This window comes from Haliotis rubra, unplaced genomic scaffold (assembly GCF_003918875.1).
Source record: "Haliotis rubra isolate DU_JTF1 unplaced genomic scaffold, ASM391887v1 Scf40, whole genome shotgun sequence".
Taxonomy (NCBI): domain Eukaryota; kingdom Metazoa; phylum Mollusca; class Gastropoda; order Lepetellida; family Haliotidae; genus Haliotis; species Haliotis rubra.
The window spans coordinates 170,665-184,559 of record NW_025767080.1 but is presented as its reverse complement, the minus strand read 5'-3'; the positions used below and the strand labels follow the sequence as shown (position 1 = coordinate 184,559).

At 38.2% G+C, this 13,895-nt stretch overlaps 1 long non-coding RNA gene across 1 annotated transcript; it reads right to left on the bottom strand.

The window, feature by feature from the left end:
- Positions 1 to 894: 894 nt before the first annotated feature.
- Positions 895 to 12,037, bottom strand: LOC124287407. Its single transcript, XR_006901261.1, has 3 exons — positions 12,022 to 12,037; positions 7,924 to 7,928; positions 895 to 1,028 (listed from the first exon to the last, which is right to left on the bottom strand). It is a non-coding gene; the product is annotated as an uncharacterized LOC124287407 (long non-coding RNA).
- Between the last annotated feature and the right edge of the window lie 1,858 nt (positions 12,038 to 13,895).

Here is a 13,895-nt window from a genome sequence, read left to right as displayed (position 1 = left end):
GAAAAGTTTTGTCGCATTTTTATATTTTTCAGCATGAGTAATTTCTGTTTCGACTGTACTGAACAGGTATTCTGAAATATAAATTTATCTGGATTTCGGAAAATCTAATAGTATTAATACCATCTGTCTTGTCACCTTACGTTTCTGATGATTACGGGATTTGTTGTTGATTGTAATTATACTTGGTGTAAAGGGCAATGTTAGTCGTAACTATCAACTGACCCCTATGGTCTGATCACCGTGCACGTGAAATATAGTGGATTCATACTCATGGCTGGACGGGAGATTATGGCATACTGACCACCATGAAGGTTGCTGGACAAGGTGTCAGCTGTGTGACGTGCGGTAATTTGAGGATTATGTACGTTACTGATTTGCTCAGACCTGCTACACGGAGACATCGACCTTTCCTCTGGACGGATGCTGATGGTTGGTCACGACAAGCCTAATCCTTTTGACAAACACCTGGTGTTATCACATTGTTGCTGGCGGTGTCATACGTTTCGATGTGTGTTTGTGCGTTTGTCCCTACATGGGTCTCAAACTGTGTCACGCTGCATGTCTGATGTTTATTACATGCCTGCCAACTGCGTGTTTCGATGGCTGTCTCGAGGTGTTTGTGTGTCGCACGTTCTGTCAGGATGTGTCCTGCTGAATGTATGTTTGCCGTACATGATACAAATCTGTGGCAATGTGTCTTGATAAATGTCCCGTTGTATATTATAAGTTGTTCACTGGTCACGAGGGGGACATGGGTTGATATACCCTCTATGTTTGTTTATGTTCCCTGAGCCCGAAGGGAACGTAAACAAACGGAGGGTACATCAACCCATGGGCCCCGAGGGGCCAGTGAACAACGTATTTATCTTACCGAACACATCAATTTTAATTTTGAACTGTTTGAAGCACGGATATTGGATCATTATAAGGAGTACCGGAGTTAGGCCACATCCCAAATACTACTAACACCAAGTACCAAACGAATTTCCACAGTTCGGCATTTCCAGCGGGTAACATAGGAAATGTTACTAAAAGCAAGGATAATCTACAACAGGGATAGATCACTCGCTTGCTTTCTTTACCATTTTACTAATTAAAGTGTGCCTCGTCATGCTCCAACGCACACAGTGACTTGGTTAGTTCCCAGCGCAACTTCGGCTGCGTTTAACAGTACTTCAGCCAGTTTATTGTATCAGTCGGTATTTTACAATGAATGAATGAATGAATGAATGAAGAGCAAGAATTATATGTGAATGAATGAAATAAATAAAGAAAAAGAACAAAAGAAAGAGATACATATGTGAATGAATGAAAGAATAAATGATACACCACGGCCATCCCTTCCCAAACATGTTAAAGAACGCAAAACTATCGCTAGGACACACGTGTTAACATCAGCTGTCCTTTTTTTTAAAAATCTACTTTGAGACATTTTTTACATTAGTAATTAATTCAGATATCGTATTGCATGTGTGGAATGGCCTGGACATTGACAGAATGTTAACTGACACTGTCCCACACCCCTCAAAAAAAGAAAGTTTAGAATTATCCCAAAGCGTTGTAAACACCTTTCCAGTTTTGTAAAATACTAAGATCAACAAAAAAGAAAGAGGTTTTAGAACTATAACACTCAAGCATCACAAGCATCAATGGCGGATCAGAAGAGATCGGCGATATGTCATATTTTTCACACACCTCAAATACACCCTAACAATTTTTTTAAATTATAAAACTATCACTATTACTTGCAAACACCTTTCACCTGATGGTATATTCTCCTCATAAAATTAAAGGTGTATGTGAAAGATGTTTTAGAACAATAACTTAAAACACTCAAACAACGCCCTGCAGTATTTCAATGGCAGATCGGCGATATGTCATATTTTTCACACACCTCAAATACACCCTAACAAATGTTTTTAGTTATAAAACTATCACTATTACTTGCAAACATGAGTCTCACTGTGTACCTTTATATTTCAGCAACCCATGCTTGTCGTAAGATACGACTTACGGGATCGGGTGGTCAGGCTCGCTGACTTTGTTGACACGCGTCATCGTATCCCAATTACGTAGATCGATGCTTATGCTGTTCATCACTGGATTGTCTGGTCCAGACACGATTATTTTACAAACCGCCGCCATATAGCTGGAATATTGTTGAGTTCGACGTCAAACAACCAGCCAACCAATATTTCAAAGTTTGACAGTGTGTCTGTAGATGTGTACTTTGATGTGTCTTGCAGTGTGTCCCTCTGTGTCTCGAAATGTGTCCTTGTTTATCAACATATATCACACTGCTTCTCAAAGTGTGTCTCAGTGTGGGTGTCTCAAAGTCAATCTTGAACTGTCAGTGTGTGTCTCACTCTGTCCCCAAAGTGACTGTGTCGATGTGTGTTTCAGTGTTTGTGTCTCGAAGTCAATTTTGGACTGTCAGTGTGTGTCTCACTCTGTCCCCGAAGTGACTGTGTCGATGTGTGTTTCAGTGTTTGTGTCTCGAAGTCAATTTTGGACTGTCAGTGTGTGTCTCACTCTGTCCCCGAAGTGACTGTGTCGATGTGTGTTTCAGTGTTTGTGTCTCGAAGTCAATCCTGAACTGTCAGTGTGTGCCTCACTCTGTCCCCGAAGTGACTGTGTCGATGTGTGTTTCAGTGTTTGTCACTCTGGTAGCAAATGTGTATTAATGTTTTCATTGTGATCCCAACTAATAAGATGCTTAACATCCATGCGTATTTACACGGAGTAACTGATATGAGATGTCAGTAAGATAAGGGAGCTATGCCTCGGTAAGTGGCGTCTGTAGATGTAGGCACAGCATTGTGGAACTTCTTTGTGGATAACAATAGAAAATTATTTCTCACTTAAAATGTGTTTTTACAAGAGGTTTTAAAAACGACGAGAGCATAGGGAACAATACAACAACCGTCTAGAGCCGTTGTTCCTAAACATTTAGCGACTTGTCCGGTGTATCATTAAGCTCATGCAAATAATAGCTTATTCATGTCTCTAACAACCAGTATTAGCCTCAGGGAAATACATCCAAACTTCACCCGGGAGTAAATTGCGCACAGGAGAAAAGTACGGAAGGGGTTTAAATCGTTCATCTTTTGTTTGACAAACTTTAGACTTTTGAAAGCCTGTTGACCCGCTCTTCTGCCTTGTGACCCCAACTTGGGAGCAATTGGACCCCCACGTGATACCCACAGGCTACGATTTTCCGACATAGCGGGTTTGAAAGCAGTTGAGAGACGGAGTTGGGGACGGTGGCGCTTTGTGCGTGACGTTTCCCCGCGAGGTGTACGGCAGGGCGCTGGTCTTGAACAAACTTTATTTTGTTCCCCACGGAATCAACCGTACGAACAGTTGTCGACTAATTCACTAACTGCTACCTTTCGTCTCACCAATCTCGTTAATTCTTCACACCTCGTTAATTTTTCACAACATTTCCAGCCGTGTCCAAACTAACAGCATTGCATGGGGTCTCCAATAACGTAGACAAATCAGCGTTAATTTGGCGGAGGTGTAAATCCCACACAACGAAAGTAAGATCCTCAGATGCTTCGTAACATCTCAAGCATATTTTCGTGTAAAACAAATACATGGCAAACCGTTCCTGTTTCTTCTCCAACCAGAGGGGTAAGCAAGAAAGCGACAACCGGAGACCCTCTGAGGTAATTAAGAGTTTTTATATTAGCGGGATGCTCCCACTTTCCTGGAGGGAAGATTTCAATTAGAAAGACCCATCGGCACGGAAGATACACGATAAAATTTTATTTTTCACCGGGGTCTAATAGTTTTAATTGGGCCCGCGCGTCTCTTTGAACGTTGTCGGAAACGTGCTCGACCCAGGAACGGCTTAACAGCAGTCGTCAATTATGAGCACAGAACCTTTGCCTCGTCATTAACAGACTGTTTCGATGTCGTGTTTCTTCCTTAATGATCGGTGGTTCGGGATGGAGCAACAACCCCGACACATAACAACCAGTCATTAGGGGCAAGTTTTTTTATTGTAGGGAAATAGGCACTGTACTTTTCTTCCTATGCACTGTGACTAATATCTGTAAAACCATCGCGTAAAAAAAACGAAAAAAATCGAACATCTCTTTTTTTATCTTAACTTAGACACAAGAACATTTAAACGAATCAGAACTTTCCGCTGATTCTTTCAAAATGCCACACTTCCATGGTATTATTAAGGTAATTTTAATTTTTTTGCTTTGTAAATTGTGTTTTTTCAGTGTTACGCTAATGGTAATTTGAACGAATCGCCACTTCTTATTCATTCTCTCATTTCTCCCAATTGGCACCCTCTAATGCTAATTGTCCAGTATTGTGTATCTAATGGCGATCTGATTTCTTATTTCACATATCATTATCTTATTATTAATTAACGATCGATGTTGCTTTCCTTTCAGAGCCATTTACAAACCATGATATTCTAATACCGCTGAAATGATTTGTATCAATTTTCACAACGTTGGCGAAATGCCACGAAATTTGAACACTGTAATGCATAATTTAGCTATTTTACTAGTTGATTTTGTCAAAACCTTGTCGTTTAAATACATTTACAGGTAAAGTAGTAAGTTATATGTTGGCAAAATCACGAAGTCCGTGAAAATAAATCTATATATTATCTTATGTGAATTCTTAATAAAACTTACAGGAAAGTACCGAGAATTAATTGCAATGGTTGAAATGAAAACATATTTTGTTTGCATATGAAACAGTCTGTTTTCAAAGTAATGTTTCACCAACTTTGGTTGTAGATTGGATGTTAAATAATCTTACTCAATCATGTTATTCAATTTCATAATTCATTATATTGTTTATATATAACGTTTTTGGTATTTGTTATTTAATACTATGCTAGTAATTACTGATAAAAGAAACAACAGTAGTAAATACTAGCACGAGCCTCAATGACAATATTTATGAACAGCTGGATCTCGTTGGGTTGCTGAAGGGTCATTTAGGCAGACGTTTTTGTCAGGAAAGAGTATCAATGGCATTGAGAGGCGCATATTGTCATTTTGTAGCACCGACAGGCTAATACCCTGCTGCTAATAGGAACACTGCCCGTGGAAATAATTCACGTTTGGACAGTAGTCAAGTATTATGATCTTCAATGGCCGCTGAAGCTACATAATTGGCGAGAATCTCATTAACATGTGACGTGGAGGATTGACATAATGTACAGACCGATTGTTTTATTCTAAAAAGCGAAGGAATTAACTAAGATAGACAAAAAGAGTTATTTTAAAACAAATAGAACACACGCCTTATCTATTCCAATAACCGCTTTTTGCAGCATAAATACATCCTCATGTGATAGTTGTTTTAACCTTCAAAGTCATTTTCCCTATTTTTTCTATTTGTGTCTTCTAAAAAACTCAAAGGCATAGAATAAGATTTTGTTTTAATCAAGCCTATTTCAGCATTATGTTGAGGGGTTACGATTACAATGATTTAGGAAGCAATTTGAACTTTTAAACGAATGATTATTCCAATTGAAACCATTTTACAGCATTGTTTTCTATTTTTGGAAATAGAGTTGGTATAATTTATATGCTATTAGCCTGGAGAATTTCACTTAAGTATGCCAATGAGAAGCCTTTGACGTCGTACGGCCTCCCGGAGATAGCCCTACACGATATTTGTCAATGGTCGGATGGGCATGTAATTAATCTGGAGTTTGAATCAAAGTAGTGTGTTTTGCCTTGAGTAACACCATGGACAGTTTGGAATTTCGAGGAAAACCCTAAAATATATCAGGGAGTGAGTATTGTTATATGCCGCTTTGAGCAAAATGCCAGCAATACCACGGTATCAAACAAAGGGGATGAGCTTCACACACAGCTCATCGCCGTGACGAACAAACGCGGCGGTCTGCATCGCACCCTATATATATATATTATAGTCAGGTAGAACTTCCATTTGGTAAACCTGTTTCATCTGATGGTACTCTTTACAGTGGAGAAAATTGTCAAACACATGTGTCATCTCTTTCGTACTCATTTCAATGAAGAAATTCCCAAACACATGTTATCACTTCGAACTCATTTCAATGGAGAAAATTCCCAAACACAAGTGTGGTCCCTTCGTACTCTTTTAAATGGAGAAAATTCCCACTCACATGTGTCATCTCTTGTGACTCTTTTCAATGGACACTCCGTTCAAACTACAACTCTTGGTGAATGCTGCGATGTGACAGTATAAAGACATCAGCTTTGCCTGTGTCATTCATTCTAATTGTAATCTTTCTAAAAGGAAAAGTCCCTAAACACCCTGCATCGTTGGCATACCACAATGGTTCGCCAGTGTTAGCTGTCTCAATTATTGGTTCCCGGTTTGTTTAGCTTGGGTTTAGGAGTGTATATAATTATTTGCTTCCATAATAAATCTTTATACTCGCCTGCCCACTCACGCACGAGACAGATATGTGAAAATCTCCGCTATACATATTAGTTAGTATATCTTCAGGCAGTTAAACCTGTTTGTGTTGTTTGTTGTTCAGATATACATATAATTATTCAGTCTAATTTCCTGTATTATGAACATGTTGAGCACAATCATGTCACAGAGATTACAACCATCGGCAACAAACTGACTAATGATTGAATAATGTACATAACGTCAATACTGATTTGACATAACACCACGAGATAATTGGCGCACCAAGAGTTAACTGGTGCATATTAAGATAGTTAATCTGTTCAGAATGAATTAGTCACACCATAACCAGAGCCATAATTAGACTGCTTCTAACCGATATGAGATTACCGATTGAATGTTCTATAACAGTCTATAACACACAGGCCATCGCGTGGACAATAGGCAGGCTCTACATGAAATGAAAGTTTATTATTGTATCTTAGGCAACGTATACAAAGTTCCAGTTTATAGTGATTCCAAAAACACATGCCTCTGATAACTAGAAGTCGGAATCGTACAATGGACAGACATATTATGATTATGGAAATGGTTATATCCCTTTTATTAAAATAAGATATATAAAGTTTAAGACATTTTAAGATCATAACTCGTTCTCATAATTTCTTAACTTGGAAAATAGAAAAGCTCCAGAGAATTGGACTTTCTAACGTGTTTATATACCTTCATAGTCCCTGTTACAAATCAACACACCGTGGAATTCGTCTTCAAAGGTTGTGAAACACACGGGGCGTTTTAGTAACGTTTACTGAGGGGGAGGGAGTGGTGGGGTTAAACCGTTAGCTCTACACAGCTTCGGGAAGACTTCCCACATGGGTACGGGGAGGTGGGGTAGCCTAGTACTTAAAGCGTTCGCTCGTCACGCCGAAGACCCGGGTTCGATTCCTCACATGGGTACAAGGTGTAAAGCCAATTTCTAGTGTCGCCCACAGTGATATGGCTGGAATATTGCTAAAAGCGGCGTAAAACTAAACTCACTCACTCACTCCCATATGGGTACAATGTGTGTGGCCCATTTCTGGGCGTGTTACTTGCGTGATATTGAAAGCGGTAACATCTCATTCACTCAGTAATTGTATTAACCGTCAGATTCGAAACGTCTTGCCTTTCAGTATTTACTGGTGGTTAAGTGAAAACATTTCCTGGCAAAACATTTCTCGAACAGTTTGTACCCAAACATATTAAACGCAAATCTTCGTTACCAACAGCCAAACATATCCACGGTTATTTAGCAACCTTTACACCCTACCCAACTGGATGAAGCTGGCATTCAACCAACACTCAACCCTTGAATGTCCGGTTTAGAATGGTCCTTCAGCAAGCCTAACGGGATCGGGAGGTCAGACTCGGTTAATTGGTTGAAGCATGTCATCGTATCCCAGTATTGCGTAGATCGATGCTCATGATGGTAGCCATTGGATTGTTTGGTCCAGACTCAACTATTTACAGATCACCGTCATATAGCTGGACGATTGCTGAGTGTGGCGTTGGCGAAGAAGTAAACAAAAAAAACGAATCAATATTAGCAAATCCTGAAGGGTTGATTTTCTGTTCAAAGCGGCATTACATGACGTCAGTCACGATTCACCAAAACAACTAGCACTGGCACTGGCACTGTTTAATTTCTAATTTGAATTCGATGTAATATATTTATTCAGATATATTTGATCGAAATCATGCAAAGTTTGAAGCTCAATGTCCAGTAGATTTACAACGTTCGATTGACAAAGGATTTAAACCAAAGGAAGATAGTGCTAAAGTACCGGATCACCTTGATCTATTTTCTGCCTCACTACGAACGGACATATTTTCACGCATAACACATGTTTGCATTTTTTCACTCCCTTTTTTCTCCTCCTGATATTTCAATCAATGTACACTTCATACACCATCAGAATCTGGGTGGGGAAGAAATTCCTCAAGTTGATATTGCAAAAAACACCAGCGACCACCAACATGTTATGGAGAGGGTGGCAAGTCTTTATCAAAGGTGTCGCTCAACAACTACTCGTGTAAACACTGGGTGTGTAAATGAAATGACCCTAAAGTGTAAGATTATACTCCTCAGAGGTAATAATTGTGTATTCTTATCGCATGACGTCTCAGTCGCGCTACTTTTACAGGTTAAATTTGTACAACGTTTTGTTTCACATGTCGTTTGGACGTTGTTTTAGTGATTAGTGGTGAATTGACTTAAGGTATTTTGGACGTTTTGCCCCAGCAGATTCGATGTAATCGCTGGCGTACATGTGTTAGACATCTGTGCATGTGTTGAAGCTAAAAAGTGTCTTTATTCCTTGTAATGAAATACACCACAATCTGAATACTAGTATAACTAGCATATGTCTCCAACAGTTGGAGCTGTTATAGTGGACAATATACAGCAGATTGTGTTATTGTATTGGTACCATATGTACATATTGGCATCAGGTTAGGTTGCGTTATTGTATTGGTACCATATGTACATATTGGCACCAGGTTAGGTTGTGTTATTGTATTGGTACCATATGTACATATTGGCATCAGGTTAGGTTGTGTTATTGTATTGGTACCATATGTACATATTGGCATCAGGTTAGGTTGTGTTATTGTATTGGTACCATATGTACATATTGGCATCAGGTTAGGTTGTGTTATTGTATTGGTACCATATGTACATATTGGCATCAGGTTAGGTTGTGTTATTGTATGTGTACCATATGTGCATACTGGCATCAGGTTAGGTTGTGTTATTGTATGTGTACCATATGTGCATCTTGGCATCAGGTTAGGTTGTGTTATTGTATTGGTACCATATGTGCATATTGGCATCAGGTTAGGTTGTGTTATTGTATTGGTACCATATGTACATATTGGCATCAGGTTAGGTTGTGTTATTGTATTGGTACCATATGTGCATATTTGCATCAGGTTAGGTTGTGTTATTGTATTGGTACCATATGTACATATTGGCATCAGGTTAGGTTGTGTTATTGTTTTGGTACCATATGTACATATTGGCATCAGGTTAGGTTGTGTTTTTGTATTGGTACCATATGTACATATTGGCATCAGGTTAGGTTGTGTTATTGTATTGGTACCATATGTACATATTAGCATCAGGTTAGGTTGTGTTATTGTATTGGTACCATATGTACATAGTGGCATCAGGTTAGATTGTGTTATTGTATTGGTACCATATGTACATATTGGCATCAGGTTAGGTTGTGTTATTGTATTGGTACCTTATGCACATATTGGCATCAGGTTAGGTTGTGTTATTGTATTGGTACCATATGCACATATTGGCATCAGGTTAGGTTGTGTTATTGTATTGGTACCATATGTACATATTGGCATCAGGTTAGGTTGTGTTATTGTATTGGTACCATATGTACATATTGGCATCAGGTTAGGTTGTGTTATTGTATGTGTACCATATGTGCATCTTGGCATCAGGTTAGGTTGTGTTATTGTATTCATTTCAGTTGCAAATGCATGAATAGTTTGCGTTGTATGGGTATGGACGGCTTTGGTAGAATGTGTCACAATATTTGAAGAACGGTTTGTGCTATTTTATTGTCAAAGATGTAACATTTTATGTTATTATGTTGGTACCAAATATATACAACGTTTTATGTTATTATATTGTCAAGATGTATACAATAGTTTGTGTTATTATCATACTTACGCTATATGTATGCAACAGGCTGTATTGGTATATTTGTACTGAATGTATTCTAAAATTTGTGTTATTATATTGGTCGCAGATTTATAGAACTGTTTGGGTTACTGGTAATATATGTTGGCAACAGTTTGGGTTACTGGTAATACATGTTGGTAACAGTTTGGGTTACTGGTAATATATGTTGGCAACAGTTTGGGTTACTGGTAATATATGTTGGCAACAGTTTGGGTTACTGGTAATATATGTTGGCAACAGTTTGGGTTACTGGTAATATATGTTGGCAACAGTTTGGGCTACTGGTAATATATGTTGGCAACAGTTTGGGCTACTGGTAATATATGTTGGCAACAGTTTCACTTTGTGTTAGTATATTGTGTGCTACAGTTTTTGATATTCATGGTGGCAGATGTATACGACAGATTATGTGAATGTACTACTGCGAAGAAGGTAAGGACTGTCCGATACTTTCATAACACTAAACACACATGGAACAATAGTGGTGGACGTATATGCATTATGGTTACAGTGCACAAAAACATACTGAACTACATTGTGAAGGTTACAAAATTATACCTTTGAATTAAGCTTAGGTTGAAATAACCTTATAAACATTTGTTCTCTTTCCATCCGTATTTGTTTATCATTGTTAAACAATTGATAAAACAGAAAGATAGTTAACTAGCCATTCCCGTATTCATCAATGTGTTTGCTTACATTCATACATCGCACATTAGGATCTTGCTGTCTGTGTACAGTCACTCGGTCCTTTAGTTGCATTCTAGTTTCTCCAGTATAATGTTCACCACATCCCGCACATGTTAAAACATATATAACATTTTTGCTGCGGCATATCATGTTGGTCTTGATAGTAAATGGTTTGTCTTCACAAAATGTAAATTTGCAGTCTTCAGTTTTGTTTGAACAAGTTCCACAGCGAGTGTGTGACATTTTGTTCCACTGACAGTGTTTGTATCTTGTGAATATGCAGATGGACAAAGGATTTGTTTTAGATTTTTAGGCTGCCTAGTGCTACGTATAAATTTACTCTTAGATAAACCTTTTTTCAGAGATTCACTTTTATACAAAATTGGAAGATTTGCTTTCATAATGGGCATAATTGTACAGTTATTAGGATTGTAGGTACAAACAAATGGAAGAATGTCCATCTCTGTATTTGTTTCTTTTGTTTTCATAAGTGTCTCTCTTGGGACTTTTACTGCTTTATGAACAGCATGTTCAACTACCCCACGTGGATATCCTTGTAGTTGAAGATATGTCTTCAATTCTTCTAATCTTACTTGTGTCTACATCCGAAACAATAACACACACTCTTCTTTCCACTGCATATGGAATACTTATTTTTGCGTGCCGCGGGGGACACGAATTGAATTGCAGGTATTGAGCGTGTCCGTCGGCTTGTAATAAATATCCGTTTTCAGTTGGTCTCCTTGCTTTATAATTTTCACGTCAAAAAGAAATCTCATTATGGTCGAATATAGATATTAGACAGATATTTCTTCTTGTCAAAACGTTATCTGCACGAGATCACGAGATACACGACGCATAACGGTAGTATCTATGTCATCATCATGCGTATGACGGTACAGTAAGCGACAATAGTGGGAGACGTGTTGACAAATCGTTTGTATATTTATTGCCTATAACCTGCAAAAATCACTTGTGTATGTATGTGTGTATGTGTGTATGTGTGTATGTATGTATGTATGTATGTATGTATGTATGTATGTATGTATGTATGTATGTATGTATGTATGTATGTATGTATGTGTATGTATGTATGTATGTATGTTAGTTAGAGTTTGTGTCATATACAATATGTGTTATTCCAGATACTACCCAATTATCTCAATGAACCCGCCGTACATGCAGAGGCACGTCACATTGGCTCACCCAATTACCTTACCCTTATTTGATGAACATTTTCTGTGGACGTCCATTATTTCACATGGAACTGTGTCTTCTCAGATACATTTTTGTATACTTTTCCTTGATAATACACTTGGTATAACATAAGGTATAACACGCATATTTACACTGAAAAAAATGACCACATCTTTCACATTCGTTTTAAATCACAAATGATTAATTTGATTGAAATTTCTACCAAAAGGTGAGGTGAGGTGAAATTGGGTTTAACGTCGTGCTTGAGAATATTTCGCTCATATGACGACGTGCATGCGTGTGTATGTGTATGTGCGGCTGCTTGTACTAGCCCAGACAGAAGCTGGTTTTATAGTGCTAGCCCACTGAGATACCATGCCGCAGTGAAGCATGAATAACCCACTCAGACACATTATACTGAATCCCAGCCGACCAGTCCTTGTTGTACCCATTAATGCCGAGCGTCAGGCAGGGACCAACAAGTACCATATTTTAACGTCTTTTGGTATGACGCGGTCGGGGATCGAACCCGCGACCTTCCGCTCTCCGGGCGGACGCTCTAACCACTACACCACGGAGGCGGTCGAAAAGGTGTGTTGGGACAGGTGTATAGATAAATAAGCTATATAATGAAAACACACCAATGATGATGAGTATTCGTTTATTAACCAAATCAATATTTACATCAACCAAGTGTATAATCACATAAATATCACAATGTATTTACATACAACTATGTAATAGTCAGCATACAGAAGGAATCATTTTGACTAAGGTAGAGAAAGATTTTGAAGGATCCCGTAACTGTCACATTGCATTCTCTGTCAATCGATTTAACCAGCGTCAGTGAAAGAAATGTACACTGTCATTTCCATGTAGATGTAATATAGATTTACAAAACCCGTTCCTAATGAAAATCTTGCTATAAGGGGCTTAACAAATGTGGAAGGTATTTACAGTACAAAACAAGCGTAATAAGACAGTTTGAAGTCTAACTCAAAAAGGTTGTGGTATGAAAAAAGCTTGGGGCCACTAGAAATATCAAAACTTCAAAATTCGTAATTATGGTATGAAACTGATCGAACATGTTTGCATCTTTTCAGTCTGGTATATGGTGAGATGAACAGAGACTAGTTCTCATTGATTTGATCATATCTGATATCTTGCATACCACTTATTTCTTACAATATGGGTCCTGTAGTCTAAATATTTATAAACCGAATCTAATCCTTCCACTTCTGCTGACGATAGTGGAGTGCCTGGATTCCACTGGTGTTATGATCAATTATCATTATTTGCATAATGCCTGACAGACAAATTACGACAGTGGTGGAAATCTGATGATAGCAAGTTTGGTGAATACAGAGGATGTTCAATGAGTTCCAAGCTAACCATGCAGTGCAACCATGGCGACAACAGACGGTTGCACAAAAATGTCCTTTTGGAATGGAAAGTGCTCTTCTTGATACATGCCATCTATTGCAGATGCACAATACACCATATCATTTGTACTCACATACCTCGCTCATAATTTTGCAGCCACCTCTCGCAACTCGCCTAATTTTCAAACATTTACATACATTTATGTCTGCCTTTAGAAACTTAGGTAATGTTTTTATTGAGCGTATTTCAGTCATTTACTACAGAAAAGGTAATAATATATTTTGAATAACATGCATACCGTGACAGAACATGATAGTTTTATGTGATTCAACCAACATATAAGTCGTACGATCACGTTGTTGTGAGCACTGGCGGTATGTACAATTAGCTCACATAGGGTATAAGCAATAGAAGTATACATGAATAGGCTTTCATAAAATGTATTATATATACATACGTCTTCATAAAATGTAAGTACTATACATACATG